This window comes from Cupressus sempervirens, chromosome 4, assembly GCF_028749045.1.
Source record: "Cupressus sempervirens isolate cs-2001-9-10 chromosome 4, ASM2874904v1, whole genome shotgun sequence".
In the NCBI taxonomy this organism is placed as follows: Eukaryota; Viridiplantae; Streptophyta; class Pinopsida; order Cupressales; family Cupressaceae; genus Cupressus; species Cupressus sempervirens.
Genome location: NC_143121.1, coordinates 769,699,257 through 769,716,626, shown reverse-complemented (window position 1 = coordinate 769,716,626; position 17,370 = coordinate 769,699,257).

Below are 17,370 nucleotides of genomic sequence, written 5' to 3'. Positions count from 1 at the left end.
ACAATAACCCATCAGTTCTCTACAAGCAACTAGAAAGTATCCCAAAAATATTGATCGAAGACTCAAAATGGCTAAGTCAAGTAGGTCATATCTTTCATCCTGATATCCCAAAATAACACTAAAAATAATAACAAACAATATAAAAAAACTCATCAAAGAGTGTACCAACACATTACCATGGTTGTGTTTAAAAGATCAAGATCAGTTCGGCATAATACCACAATCATAGAACTCCCAAGCCTCTACTAGACATCCTAAAACTTGTCAACACTTTAGTCAAGCCAAACCCAAAACATAGACAACATATATATAATCATAGTGTAGGTTTCATAGTTTGGTTTGATTTTGAAAACATAATGTTGAGTTGACTGTATGGTTTCAATTTTCATTTCAATTTATGCTTCAAGTAAATGAAATTCATAGTTTACCCTTACAAATTAACCCATTCATTTAAATTTGAATAAAATATAGAATTACCCCCATAATATTTTAAGCCAATTTCCTAAAATACTCTAAGTATAATTATTTATTTATTTAAATGATTAAAACAATAACTATTGATCTTCCAATAAATTAATTTCAATTTTATTAAAGTCAATATCATTATAAAATAAAATAAGTTTAAATCCATTAAATGCTCCTCATTTATTAATTACACTTAATTAAATTCCAATTAATTAAATTAATTAATAATCATACAAATGAAATAACTATAAAAACATTTTTATTAATAATTAACAAAATTTAATAATAAATTCATTAATTAAAATATATTTAATTTAATTATATATAAAAATTTATTGATGTTAAAATTAATTTATTAAAAAAATTATTACTAAAAATTAATAATAAAATTAATTTTATAATTTAAAAAAATGGAAAAGCATTAATTTTTACAAGGCCCACTAGCTTTTTAAAACACGACTAGCCTACTGTCATAGGGCTTGTAGCCGCAGTGGTACGTTGTACCACTACTATCATAGTACCTATGATAGCAGATGTACCATCACTTTAAAAGCAATGCTAGGGGAGGAGGTGGGTAATACCCGCCCCTCCCTATTTTATTATATATATATATATATATATATATATATATATATATACATACACACACAATGTTTTTAATTTATTTGATAATAAAATTTTATAAACAAAACCCTCCAAAATATAATATTTTTTTATAATTAATTTTTTAAACATAATTTCCACCCATACTCTGATAGGAAAGTTTCAGCGAACCAATTGAATTTTCTATTTAAAATTTCCATATCAATTCAAAACCCTTCCTAGTTTAAAACTAATTTGTAAAATTACTGAATGAGGATTCTCAAATATTTTAATCTCTACTTATGCAAAAGAAATCAACATGCATAGCAGTAATTCCAAATTGAAATATTTGTCACAAAGAAAAATAGATAAGCAATTTGCAATCATGAAGAAGATAGAAATAATAAAGAATGTAATTTACTATGCAAGTTAAAACACAAGAATCTACCTGGATTTTGATGCTAAATCACAAACACCCAAAAAGATTTGTGAGATAAATTTCTTCTCTAAAAACTTTCTCTCTTAAAAAATTCCTTCTCCAAAATTTGCAGTCCCTCGAAAATGAACCCTCAATGATTGATAAGGAGTTCTCTCCTAAATCTGGGGCACTAATTGTGCAATCACCCAAGAGGACTCCTTGCTTACTAGTCTTTAATTCTTTGTTATCTTTACTTTATCTTTTTCATGCACATTTATTCAAATATAAAATATCTTTATTTAATTTCACTTGTCTTCTTTAATTAATTTATTAAATTTTAATCTCATGCACATTATATGCAATCTTAAAACTTTTAATAAATTAGTATCTTTTTTAGTTTTTAATTTATTTTAAAAATGTTAATTGATAAAATATTTATTAACTTAAAAAATAATAGTATTTACCATTTATTTAAAATGAGCTCTAAATATATTATTATTAAATTAAATAAATATGATCACATTCTAAAACTAAACTTATAACTCTTATCTTTAATTCTTTTTATTTAATTAATTTTCAAATTAATTAAATATAATTAAATATTAAAAATATCACAACAATTCTCAATTAAAATGAATCATTAATTTAATCATTTAATTTGACTTAATTAATAGAAAAATCACTAAAGACTCATTGGACAAAATACGAAAAAACCAATCATAGAGAAACACATACAATATCAAACTAAAGAGTTATACTCATGAATTTATGTCATACGACGCATTCAAAATGTAATCAACTTAGATACTTGTGCTAATTTTCTAGGACAAATGAGTTTAAAGGTTAGTATTTGGACTTAAGAATTTATCTTCCCTCTCTTACCATTGAGATAATGTGATAGGGTATGCTCATCCTAAAAATTCAGGGAAGTTGATACCTAGTACCTACAATCTACATAAAATCCATACATCTACAAACACATGTATACTAAGCTAAGCATTCAATGGTAGGAAGTGGTGCATCATGTAGATCCTGACTAGTAGGTGACTACGACTCCCTTCCTTAACCACATCAGAAACATCGTACATAAAGAAAATATATACACACACCATACACATGTAGTATGGGGTAAGTATCCATAAAAAGACATATATGACAATCCATCTAACTAATCATCATCAATAACTAAAATCACTGTAATAATTATCATGCATACATGAAGTATAGAGTACCAAGTAATCTCATCATATAATCAACTAAATGTGAAACAATATCTAATAATCTCAAAACAATACTACTAATAATCAAGCATAAAACTAGCCTAAAATAGTTTGGCAATGATAATAGAAATGTAAACTATGGGTAGGCACTACATATACATATAAATATGTAATCTCTAATGGTATCTTCTCCTCATGAGTTTCTTTAGGAAATGATGATCTATTCTATTGGACAAGCACAATTTTCATAAAAATCTTATTTTATCAATAGAATATTTTTTAATAATCTCACCCAAACTATTTTGATTAAGTGAATATAGAAACAAAACAAACCCATATATCAAGCTATAAGGTAGATGAAAAAGGAGGAAGTAACCAGAAGTGATATTAGAAAAATAGTGTACATGGAGAGAACCCCTTATTGAAGAGAAAGATTTTGAAAAGAGAAATAATAAGTGGGATCTAAATACCATAAAGATTGCATACTCAAAATAGAGGAGTTTAGGAAAGAACCCCAAACAATGTAGAAACCCTACAACCAAGGAAACTAAAAATCATGGGTTCTTAGAGGACTTTGAAAACCTTTGACAGATAGAAGCACCTTGAATAGAGATAAACATTACACAAAATTAAAATAATTTCTATTTTTGGAAGGCATCCAAAAGCCTAGGTTGAATTTTAAAAATAGAGAACTACAACAAAAGAATAATTTAAAAGTTCTTCAATATTAACTAAAAGGAATGATATTATCATATCAACCCATCTCTCAAGAATCCAAATAAAAAAGAAAACATTGGAAAACCATTAAACCCCTCTTAAACTTTCATATCCACTTTCATAGGATATACTACAACTTTGATAGGCTACAAGAAAAAGGAAACTAAAGCGAAATGATCCAAGAACACATTTAATCTACAAGAAGAAACCCCACCTCTATAGGGAAAGACTCTATCTCAACAAAATGCTCATAGGGGAGAACCCAACTAAGAATAAAGTAATCTCACTTGAGAATAAAGTATAAGAAATACCATGCATAAGAGTTCCAACATTCCAACCGCATATTAAAAACAAGTCATAGTTCTCCTAGCCACATAAAAGAGAAAAAGGCCTTGATAAGAGAACTAAATAAGGAATAAAAAATACAGAGAGACCAAAGGAAACACATACAAACACCCAAAGGATTTATTGACCAAAATTTTAAGGAAGAAGAATAACTCTAAAAAATGAAGGAACATGATATGTACTAGAATAAGTTTCTTTATGAAAAGCACATCAATAACAACCTACCTATCTAGTAGAACAAGGATGAGATAACCTTTCACAATAAATGGAACAATAAGAGAGACTCCCAAGGAAGTTGTGATGCAATCAAGGTAAGAGTATCCTAATAAGATGGTCTAACCATGTAGCCAAAGTCAACATAGTGGAAATCAAATCCACACCAATAAATATAAAATGGACCTTCTTATTATCAAAAGATCAAGAATTAAAATCTAATTTTCCTACAAGTGAAGCTTACAAACTTTTGAAAAACAAGTTTTATTACTAAAGACACTAAATATTGTACCTTCTTAAAATGGATACACTTATCTTTTATGACCTTTTAGCTCCCTCTTCATAATGCCTTCTTTGGACCATGGATGTACCTATGCTTGATCTCCTTTTATCCTATCTTCTTCCTCTTTCCACCCTATTTCTTGTGGTATCTTTGTCTTCTTTCTGTGGAATTCCAAAATTGATATCTAGGTCTAGGTTACCTCAAGTTGGCCTATTGTAGACTAGGTCAACCAAGGTCAAACTAGTCCCCTTTGATTTTGGGGTTTAGGGCTCAAAAGGTCTCGAGGGTTTAATTGGTTTTCTTTCACTCTCCCATAAGCTTGTATTGTTTTCGCGCTCAAAAAATAATATATAAGAAGACTTGGAGGCTTTATTTTCATATCTCACTTAATAATTCAATTCCTATATTTCAATATCTTGTTGTCAAGTCTATATTTATGGTTTTTTCATTCAAGAAGTTCATGTACTCAATAATTTTCAAGCATTTAAACAAGGAGATTTCTATCAAGCATCAAAGGATCCATTGTGAGAATTTCCTTTTCAAGATCTAGGGCTTATTGTTGGACATCAAGGGAGGATATCTACATTGAAGCATTCACTTCTTCACTAATATACTTTTACATCCATGACACCATGATGGAATTATGGTATATCCATTGTAAAGTGTGGATATACCTTACATTCCTAATTCAAGATCTACAATATATTTACATAAATGATCCTTACTAACAAGGGTTTCGTGAAAGGTGAATCCTAAAATTTATCTTGTCTTTCAATCACTAACATTTATATTTCTCATTTATAGTTAATTCCTTAACCTAGGTCTTGACCAAGGCAAGCCCTCATCAAAACCCAACCACAAAACCCTTCTTTTCTATGTTGATTTGTAGGATACTAGTTAGAGCTTACAAATCTGGAACCTAATTTTTGGTGATCAATGTAGACCAAGTTTAGGACTTCTTAGAAGTGATCAAAATGGACTGAGCTTCTATTTCTATTGAGTGCATGATGATGTCGAGTATTGATAGTGGATGTTGAGTATCAGAATCTCACCAAGTCAGTCCTCAAGACTCAAATGTCTTCATGTGGGCTAACTTTGTAACATTTGTGGTAACTTGTATGATGGCCAACCTTGTAGCTTGTGTAATTGGATTGATATATATGTAATGCATTGTTTTGAATATCCAAGTATGTAATGAATGTTTGTGAAGATATTAAGCTATGAATGTGAATTAAATTAGAGAAAAAGGAGTGAATTGTAAAGGTCATAATAGCATAAGGAGCAGCAGAGACATATCTATCACAAAAAGGTGATTAATAAACAAAGGAAACTCATTCAACAAGCCAAGTTGCAAATCAGAGATAATCTACTATTTCATCCAAATAGGTGGATCAATCAAAATTCTTTCACAAGGTAGACCTAACAGTATTTTTTCAATCTCTTTACGAAGTGCATACTTAGTTGTATGTTTATAAATCATTTCACAAGGTGGAACTAGTAGTCCTTATTGCTCCTAACAAGGAAGATCATCAGAAGTGGTCAATGTAAGCTTTAGCAAGCTATCTTTATATTGCAGTACTAAAGCTGTGGCTATCATCCCTACTCTAGTTTTACTTTCTATTTGGAAGGTTTCTAGGTCACCAAATCTTTGTGTCTCAGTGTTATGAATGATTTTAGTTTCTTATGCATGCAATTAGATCAAAATTTATATGATGAATTAAATACTAATTGAATGGTTGGATTAAATGGTTGAAGTTTTAGGAGTTATTGATTCACCCCCCTCCCCCCAATAACTTAGCTTAGTCTTGAATATTTCCAACAATTGATATTAGAGTTGTGTGGTTCTCAGGAGAAAGTTTAACAACTTGATCAAAGATCAAGGCCATAGAGATATTCAAACTTGAAAAAGTCATTGACAATGAGAAGCTAGAATTAGAAATGGTCATTGCCCAACTCAAGAAAGCAAAGGAGAAAATTTCCCAATCACTGAAGAGAAAAAAGGATCTTGCGAATCAAATGAATGATCATCTCTACATTTAAGAAAGAATTGAAGACCTTCATCCTTCAAAAAGCTCAGATGAAGCCAATGAAGCAATCAAGGAACTTCTAGAAAAAAAATGCTTCCCTACAAGAAGAAGTAAGAAATCTAGGAAGAGAATAAGAAATTCAGTTAGTAAGGCTATGTGAAGTTTTAGAATAGAGAAACAAGATAAAAGAAGAGATAGATGGAAGGAACAATGAAATCCATAACCAATCCCTTCAACAAGAAGACCTTATTGATCAACTCTCCAATGCAAATGAATAGATCACGAGCCTAAGATTTGAAAATAAAAGAATGAGAAATGATCTAAATTCTAAAAGATGATATCAATTAAAGATTGAGGAATGATCTAAACTATGAGAAGAAAATTAGTGAAAGAATGATGAAATCTCAAGAAGACATGAATCAATTGAATGAGAAAAACCTCTATAAGCAAAAAGGAAAAGTAGAAATTGGATATACAAAAGGAGAAACATCTAAGAAAGGAGCCCAAAAGAACCAACGACCTACTTGCAATTACTGTGCTAAGATAGGTCGTATATCAAAAAAATGTTGGAGTAATGTAAAAGAAAAATCCAATGGAAAATGCTACAATTTCAATAAGAAAGGTCATAAAGCTAATGCATGCAAAGAGAAACCAAAATTTGAAGTCAAATGTCACAAATGCAAGAAATATGGACACAAGTCATCAGAATGCAAAACCAAGGTATTGAATCTAGTAGAGAAAATTTTGAAAGCAATATTTGGATGAGACTACAACACTTTGTGTAGATGTCATTACTATGGAGAATTTGGACACATTGGTATGAATTGTGTTAAACATCATCTAAGGAAAAGAGACACTACCAAAAGATGTTTCATTTGTACAAAACTTGGTCATCTTGCCAAGAACTACATGAATACTATTAGAATTGAATATGAGAAGAAGGAAAAAGCTTATAACATCCAAAAATAGATGAGACAACAATGGGTTCCTAAGTCTATTGAGGATACAAGTCCGAGCAATGATGGTCAAGTTACTCAAGAATTGGGTGACTCTACCATTTCTAATTAAGTTCTCAAGGGAGAACTAGAACTAAGCTATCAAAGAAGACATCCAAAATAGTTCTATATTTAAAGATGGCAAAGATCCAAATTTTTATTTAGGATATAGAGGGATCATTGAGTGAGAATGGTATCAATTATTACCGAGTTACTTCTCTACTGAGTGAGGTTGGGTCATAGACTCTACCAAGAAAGGTTGGAAGTAACTAAACCTTATATGGTCACTAAATGATAGAAGAATTTACCAAGCGAGGTCAAGAGTAATAAATATTCATATGATTATCAAGTCATGAAGACTTCATCGAGTGTTCAATGTAAGTAGTGGATGATAGTCTGTCAACATATCTACTTTCATACCAAGCATTAATGAAAAAATTTCAACAAAAGGCATGGAATCAAAATCATTTCTTACAATGAAATTTTGAGTGCTATTGTGAAGAGAAATTTTTAGTGCAATCAAAGCAATTTAAGAAAATTTACAGTGAAATTTTTTAAAATTCTCTCAAACCCTACCAAGAGAAAATGGCATCCAACAGTAGCAAGGTTAAATGAGGATCTGGCATGTTGGTTCATGGAGTTGAGTGGAAGGTGCCAAATTTCAAGCTCACTCTTGTGGTTTCTAAAACCCTAGATCCAAGCGGTGCGCAATCTCAAATTCCTCCCAGGGTACTTCTTTTCAATGATATTTACACTCATTTCAAATGTGTTATTCAAGAAATTGGTACACTAGAAATGGATGATGCCCTAGGTCAGCTATGTGTGAATGGAGTTCTGAAACCCATGCATCAACATCTAGAAACCAAAGGGTTGACACATATTCCTCGCATGCCCCATGAATTTCAAATCAAATGGATTAGGTTTATCCTTAGTTAGGTGCATAATGGGAAACTATGGTTAGATCAACCAATTATGATAACTAAGAAGATGATTCATCGAATCATTGGCCTCCCAATGCTAGCCAAAACCAAAAAGAAAAAAATCCCTAGCTGAATGGGATGACAAAGGAATGAAAATCAGTAGTGTCACTAATGCATTATTGAAGTTGGGTATTCACATCATTGCACACAAGATATACAGTTCAAGCAGACTAAACAATGTGTCATGTGAAGTCATAGAATTAGCTTACAAGGTGTTTAAAAACAATTTATCATACGAGCTTGCCAACCTATTGTTAAAATAGTTCAACAAGAACATAGAAAGCATAAGAACATCAAAGAACAGTCCATGTAAGTTCAATTCCTTGTTGACTTGTCTATTCTTTTATGTTCAGAAATTCTTTCCCTCTAAAGGCATAGTAGTATGGAGAAAAGATGTGCTTGTGCCGTATCAAATCAATGAGTATATTAAAAAGATGGGTGAAAATTATAGCAGTATCATGGACAACTACTTTGATGTATTTAAGGAGAAAATGAGCAATAGGTTTAGAATTCCCAAGAAGCTAGTTGAAGACTATAAAGATGATATATGTTTTGTGGTGGATAGTGACAAGGTGTATATTTAGGTAGCTAAGCCTAGAATTGTGTGGGTAAAACCTATTGGTTATGAGGTCAACATCAATGAAACCAAGGATATCATTGAAGATCTTGTCAATGAACCAGTTGATCCTACGGCTGTATACTTTGGAATGTATGATGAAGAAAATGCTAGGATTAAACTTCTAATAAAGCTCTCTTAGGAAGTCAACAAAGGGAAAAGAAGGATTGAAAAACTGAAATCAAGTTCACCCTTTTTGTTAACCAAGGGAAAATTTAAGGATGAGTAAGGTGAAGAAGCAGAGGATGAGGAAGAGTCTAAGGAAGAAGAGCCAATAAAGAAGAAAGGCGAGGTGATCGTCGCCAAGCCGAAAAAACCATCCGTTGTTGTTTTTACAACTATATCTTGAAGGAAGAAAGCTAATAAAGAAGGAGAAGAAATCATATTCAACAAACCTCCACTCACCTTTTAGGATAGATTAAAGAAATTGGAAGAAGGGGAAGACATAACAAATTTCAAATCATTGAAATATGAGACTAGGATAGTAGAGAAAAATAAGCAGATTGAAGACCTAGTGTTGAATACAATGGGTAAGTGGAAATACTCATCATATTAACTCACTTCTCAAGTTTCTAATGAATTATTGGAAAAGATAAAGCCAAGATACAATTTTCCTATGCAAACTATCAAGGACATATATGGCCAAACCTTGAGGCAGTTGTTACTGAGCATATCAGATGCTGAGATGAAAGTGTCATGAAGAAAAAAGAAGAAAAATTGACTCTAAAGTTTAATACTTGTCTAGTTTTGATCAAGGACATTGAGCATGTTGTTAGGAATGCAACAAACACTTGGAATAATAATTTTTTTAAAATAAATCAATTGATTTTCGAGTCAATTTCAAAGATGATGATGATGAAGAAGATAAGGAGAAAGATGGCGAAGAGAATGTTGAAGAAGTAACTCACTTTGACAATGAAGAAGATGAAGATGATCAAGGACAATAGGCTATTAAGGAAGAAAAGTAAGATGATGAGGAGATTGAGCCAGTCAAGATAGCTATAGTAGTCATTACCTCACTTCCTCACTCTCCAAGTAAGCTAGTGTTAATATCAAGTGTGGAGACAACATAAACAAGTTTGATTGTCACCACTAGTGATATATCAAATGTTCAATCACTCTTTTTTCCTACTTAGCTCAGCACATCATTGACAAAAGTGACTTGCACTTCATCTACCGAGATACAAATTCTTCCTTCATCTACTAAGTTAAGTACTTTAGTTTTGAGCACACCAATTTTATGTTCCTCGAGTATTTCTGTAAGCATTCCTTCAGTTAATACAATATCAACTTTTACTACAAGCCCAAGTATCTCTACTATTGTTTCTATTCTAGATACAAAATCAATAAGTGTAAGGACAATTGAGCCCAAGGTTCAATCAAGCACAAAAATTTTGGGAGAAGGAAAGGAGATAGAAGAAGACATTGATTTAGATGAGGAATAGTAATCCCTAATTGGGATATTTACAAGCTTACTTTAGATCAGATGTAGACATTTGGTGAACTCCTCCAAAAGAAGGTGAAATAGAAAAGGCTATGACAGGAGAGAGATAAAGAGTATAAGATAATTGATGATGCTAAGAACATTTTAGAAAATGCTATAGGAATTAAGATTGAATCTTCTCAACCTATTTTGTATTAGCTAGTAGAAGCAGTCCAAAAATTCAATGAAGACACTAATGGACAAAATAAGCTAGTGGAGAAGGTTAAAAAGAAGTTTGACAATAAAGTGTTGGAGCACATTGATTAGTAGATTGCCATTTAGAAAGTAGAACTTTCTACAATTTTGGGCAATTTAGAAACATCATGTTCAAATGTGTCATCACTTTTTGGGAAGCTATGTGATGTTTTTGATTTTACAAAAGAAATAAAGGACAAATTGTCCAAAATAGATGAAGATTGAAAGGCTAGTGCCCAATAGCTACAACTTGACCCTAGTTCAAACTCTGCACACTTCAAGAAAATAAGTTTCTTGTTAGAAATGCAAGCAAAATTGCTAAGGGAAGAAGCAAGGATTAGATCCACACTAATTGACATACAAAAAATGATCCTTCCCAATATGAATGCACTACAAAAACATATTGCATATTCAAAAACTCTAATCCATGACAATAATTTATCCATTGTGGACCATATGATAGAATTGTCAGTAGACATACAAATAGCACTTCATACATGTAAGGTCTTGTAGCAAAATTGAGATAAAACCTTGGCAATCATTCGTAAGGTACCTTCTAAATTTTTGTCTCATTTTGGTGTTTTTGTGTAAATAAAATAGAATAAGTCTTTGGCATTAATGTCAAAAAGGGGGAGAAAATATATATTGGAGAAAGCCATATGTTATGGAGTAAGGCATGTACAAAGAGAAACTCATAGTATGAAGAAAAAAATAGGAGATAGTATGGGAAAATATGCTATGGGTTTGAACTTGCGATAAGTAAGACATGTATAGAAAGACATGATGTATATAGTAGGAATATGTATAGTATACTATATATACCTTGAAAAATCAATTTTGAAAAATCCCAAAAATAGTATACTCATCGAGGCAGTATCATGTGGTGATGGATATAAGGTATTCATTTTTTCTTGATAAGTGTTTTTTTCACTAATGCCAAAGGGGTAGATTGTTATTAGTGACACACACTTATTTAGTTTGTATATAGCTACTGGGCTTAGTGTACAAGTCACAATGTTTGCCATGTATTTACATTGTCATTGAGTTCTATAGTTTCTATTGAGTCCTTTGGACACATCCTAATGGTTACCAAGAAGATTCAACTAATGTGAAGACCATCAGTGTCAACTGTGGATTTTAGTTGATGTCAAGATTATCAATGGTTACCAAGCAATGCAGTGTTTACCAAGTTCATAGTGTATGTGATGAGAGTCTAGTGTTAATTGATCTTCCTAGTCTTAACCAAGAGACTCATTTTATACTGAGCTTGAGGTGAAAATGCTTACTAAGTCATATAATGTAAATCAAGAGACTCAATTTATATGACAAGTTTCACAATGTCTATTGAGTCACCAATGTAGACCAAGTTTAGGACTACCTAGAAGTGATTAGTATGGACCAAGCTTCTACCCCTACTAAGTGCATGATGATATCGAGTATTCATAGTGGATTTTGAGTATTAGAACCTCACCGAGTCAGTCTTCAAAACCCAAACATCTTCATATGGTACTTTGTAACATTTCTGGTAACTTGTACAATGGTCGACTTTGTAATTCATAGAATTGGATTGATATTAATGTAATGCATTATTTCATATCCAAGTATGTAATGAATGTTTTGAAGATATGAAGATGTGAATGTGAATTAAACCAGAGGAGACCAAAAGGAGTGAATTGTAAAGGCCATAACAACATAAGGATCAACAAAGACATATCTATCATAGAAAAGTGATCAGTACATCAAGGAATCTCATTCAACAAGCCAAGTTCCAAATCAGAGATCGTCTACTATTTCATCCTAATAGGTGGATCAGTCAAAATCCTTTCATAAGGTAGACCTAATAGTCTTTTGTAAATCTCTTTACTGAGTGAATAATTAATTGTATGTTTGTAAATTCTTTCACAAGGTGAACCTAGTAGTCTTTATTGCTCCTAATAGGGAAAATCATCAAAAATGGTCAATGTAAGCTTTAACAAGCTAACTTTATACTACAATACTAAAGTTTTGAGTATCATCCCCACCCTAGTTTTACTTTCCATTTGGAAGCTTTCTGGGTCACCAAATATTTGTGTCTCTATATCATGAATTGTTTCAGTTTCTTATGCATGCAGTTAGATCATAGTTTATATGATGAATTAAATGGTAATTGAATAGTTGGATTAAAAGGTTGAAGTTTTAAAGGTTGAATTTTTATAAGTTATTGATTCACCTTCTCCACTAGCTTAGTCTTGAATATTTCCAATAGAAATCAGATTCAATTTGTCACACTAGACTAATTTGCTTGTAGAATGTCCTTCTAGGTTGACCTAGTCCTTTAGTCTCCTTTTCCAAGGAGATTTATGGGTTTTGTTCCTTTCACCATTTTATTTTGAGATCCACAAATGGATTTTCAAATATGAGACTTTTCAAGCTAAAATACATCTTCCTTTACACATTTCAAGTTGTGTATTTCATATTTTATTTTTTTTCATATCTTTACCCTAGATGTATATCTTAATTGGGCTAATTGTCTTCACATAACATCTAGATTTACTTTATTTAAGCAATTAGTTCAATTTCACATGAACATATTATCCTATCAAGGGCCAAAGAGTATGCTTCCTTGTATTTCATTCCCCTCTAAACTTTGAATTTAGTGGAATCATATATTAAAATTCCCCTCGTTTCCTCAAAAACATATTTGAATGGATTAGTGACCCAAAATTTGGAGACCTACAATCCTATTCAAGTGTCTCCCTTTCCCCCCTAAACAAATGTACCTTCCTAGATCTATCACCATTCTTTGTCACCTTTTTCATAGTAAGCATCTCTCCTAAAAAAGAACTTCTAAAAAACTTATATTTATGATCACAAGCCACAAGCCAAATATATCAATTGCATTCGCTGAAGATGAAGAAACATATTACAACATATAGGCTAGGACCCAAATCTATAAAAATGATTCTGAATAAGGTTTATATTCTATGTCATTCTACATGGAGGGACACCATGAATGCATATCATAGAATAATGTGTTACCAACAATCGTGGATTGTGAATGTTATTAGAAGGTCAAATAATTCAAAAAAAATGTTAGAACATGAAGAACAAATATGGCCAAACAAGTAATATAACTTCATTAAGAAGGAACCAAATAAATTTTGAATGCATACACAGATGTGTCATGGTATCTATAACATTTCATAAGGATTGTATGGAATAATGAGAAAACTAGAATAATTGGAACACAAAACATATAAACTATCAAACAAGAATAGCAATAGAAAGGAAATATATTTTCATTGGTGTAAGATTAACAACTATCCAAGGATGCTCATGCAGTAGACACCCCACATGAATATAATATTTCCATATAAGGAACTTATGCACATCCAAAAAATATTCATAACATGAATCTCATTCTCATTATTGATCCAAATGTCTTCTTTATTCACAATAATCATACTTTGCAAATGGATACTCCTATTGTTGTTTTATCCATAATTTACAAACCTAGTAGTAAACCCTTATTTATTGGGTAAGACTCTACTACTCCTTTTACTACTCATGTTTTGATAATCCAACTAATGCAACTTACCGTTTCCTCTTGTTAAGAACTAATCAAGAATTGCAATTTTCTTCAATTGTTGCAACACCATTTCATTGTTATCAATCACAAATAATTACTTAGGTTTAGATCAAATCTCTTAATGTTTCTTAAATTGTGTAACTTCAAAATATATCCTTAGCCACCCTCTGCATATCATTTTCCATATGGTCTACAATATTTGGATCCTATATGGTTATGTCTTCATCATATTTAAATTCTTTTCACTTTTCCTTTCTTCCTACAAAGGAATCAAAATGAACTTCTTGTTGATAACAATTATTCAATTGTACATTGTCATTGATGTTACACAAATTTTATACTCTAACCAAGCATTACAAGGTGGAACTGAGCTTTGAAGACTCCTATATTAGTGGAGTAGAAGACAAGTTCAATAATCAAGTTGAAGCCAAGATAGGTAAGTCACCAAAGGAGTTTAGTTGTGACCAATTTGGAAGTTTAGTATAAACCAAGTTAGGTTGGTTACCAAGGAACTTACTGGTAATCAAGAGACTTAGTTTTGGTTCAAGCTAACATGCATTAGAATAATTTTCTTTATTTATTTTTTTATGCAAGTTGACTCAATGGATATTATTTTTTTTGATTATAAGGATATTCAAGTGAACTTGACATTATATTTCATATATATCAAAGGTCAAGATAAGGATTGAATAGTGTGCAAGAATCAAAGAAGATAAGATGTTTATAGAGAAGGAAATCTAATTAAGGGTAGACTATCAAAGGAGATGCAAAGAATATTTTGATTAGGAAGGATCCAAAAGATAAGCTAGAATAGTGATCTAAATTTACAATCAAGTTGCTTCATAAATTAGGTCAATCATTATTACTCTCTAACAATTGTAGCAGTGAATAAATCTCTTAACAGAGTTGACTTAATAGTCATTTTGTAAACCCTCTGACCAGGTGGCATTTATAGATTGAAGAATATCTTATGACCTATAACAAGGCTACTCCTAACAAGGTGATTTAAATCCTTTAACAAGGTCACACCTAAAGTGTGTTTTGTAATATTTATTAGGGTTGGCTCCTAATCAGGTTCACTTTAAAAGAGTAAAATGTTGTAACTAGTTGCATTGGTGGTTTTTAAAAATTGGATTTCCACATTAAATCTTGGTGTCTCATGTGTTCATGTTATTTTCTTATTTCTTTAGCTTTCTGCAACTAAGTTACTACAGGTTAATCATTTTAATATTTCAAAATTTCTTTGTTAATCGAGTTACAATGTATTTCTAGTTCTAATCAAGCTGTGAAGGAGTTTGCACTAACATTAAGGGATTTGGAATTTTTTTATTGGTAACTAATTAACCCCTCCCCTCTCAGTTACTCTATATTTCCAAACATTGGTATTAGAGTTGTTGGTGCTTATAGAGAAGCTTTCAATGACCTAAGCTAAAGATCAAGATATCTTATAGAAGAGAGATTCCCAAGTTAAAAAAGATATCTTAAAAGCATGGGAAGATCTTGCATTTTAGAACCATTGGAGACACATACCTAAAATTCCTAAACACCAAGTATGGGTCACCTCTTGATCCTTTGACTAGGGATCAGATGATATAGAAAAGATGGATCATAGAATAATGATGATTGACATTATTTTTTCTCTCAATTATGTTGAGTTTGATGAAGTCAAAGATTGTCCTACTACTCATGAGATGTGGAAAAAATTGCAAAATATATATGGAGGAGATGATAATGCAGAAGATTTAAGAGGTCAATTTGATTAGATGAAGATGATAGAAGATGAAAACATTGCAAAATACAATGGTAGAATCAAAGAAAGTTTGAGTGCAATTAGAGCCTTAAGAGCAAAATTAGAAGATGAAATTGTAGTTAGCAAGGTATTAAGAACTCTTCTTCCTATTTATGCAATTAGAGTTTTAGCTATTCAAGAGATGAGATCTAGTCCCAAAAATGATATAACTTTGGATGCACTAGTGGGAATGTTAACATTATTTGAGTTGGATAGATTTGATAACTATCATCCTGCATCTCAGAACATGGAATCATCTGTCAAAGCCAAACTAAACCTTGGGAGAAATGAAAGAAAATCTAAAGGAAAACCATATGATAATGAAGAAGAAGATGAAGTATCTAATGATGATCTTGAATTCATTGAAGCCATACTCACAAGAAGATTACAAAAAGGAAAAGGTAAATATAAAGGAAAAATTCCATTGATTTTTTTTTTGTGAAGACATCGGTCACATTGCTGCAAAGTGTCCAAACAAAGAAAATAAATATGACACAAAATCCAGCAAGTTCAAAGGCAAGAAATATTTCAAAAGCTATAAAGACTAAAAAGACAAAGGTAAGAAATCTTGTTATATTGCTAAAGATTTTGACAGTGATAATGAAAATTAAATGGTGTATATTGTTATTAAGGATGAATTAGATGATGAGGATAATGAAAAGACTGTACTTATTTCTCATGTATTCAAGAATGGCACATGGATAATAGATAGTGGCTGTTCTCATCATATGACTAGTGACAAAACAAAGTTTGAACACTTGGAGCACTATGATGGTAGAAGTATCAAATTTGGAATCAATGCACCATGTTATGTGAAGGGAAAAGGTTTCATTACATTGATTTATGGAATCAGATGTGATAATTCCTATTGGGTTGAAGGACTAAGATAAAATATTCTAAGTGTGGCACAACTAAACAACATTGGATTCAAGGTAGAATTCATGAATGGGAAGGCCAGGCTTCTGGAAGGTAAAGGAAATATAGTTGGAACTAGTAATCAGACAAAAGGTAATCTATTCTATCTTGATCTCTTTGATAGTTCATGCTTCTTGGCACATGCAAATGAAAGTTGGTTATGACATAAAAGGGTGTATCATGTAGAATATGATAATCTAGCTACTATAAGCAAAGATAGAAGAGTAAGAGGTATTCAAAATATGAAGAAACCTAAAATGGTCAATATATGCAAACAATGTCAGATTGGAAAGATGGGTAAAACTAGCTTCAAAAGTAAGAATTACAATAGTGAGGAAGTCTTGGAATTAGTCCATATAGATCTTTGTGGACCAATATGTTGATCTTGTATTGATTTTGACAATTGAGTGTCAACACACTTAAGAAATTTACTAAATTTATGTCAAGCTACTAACATATGCTGAGTAGAATATAGATGTCAAGTAAATCAAGTGCTAAGTAAATAGTATGTGCTAAGTAGTTCAAGTGTCAAGTGAATAGTAGATGTTGAGCAGTTCAA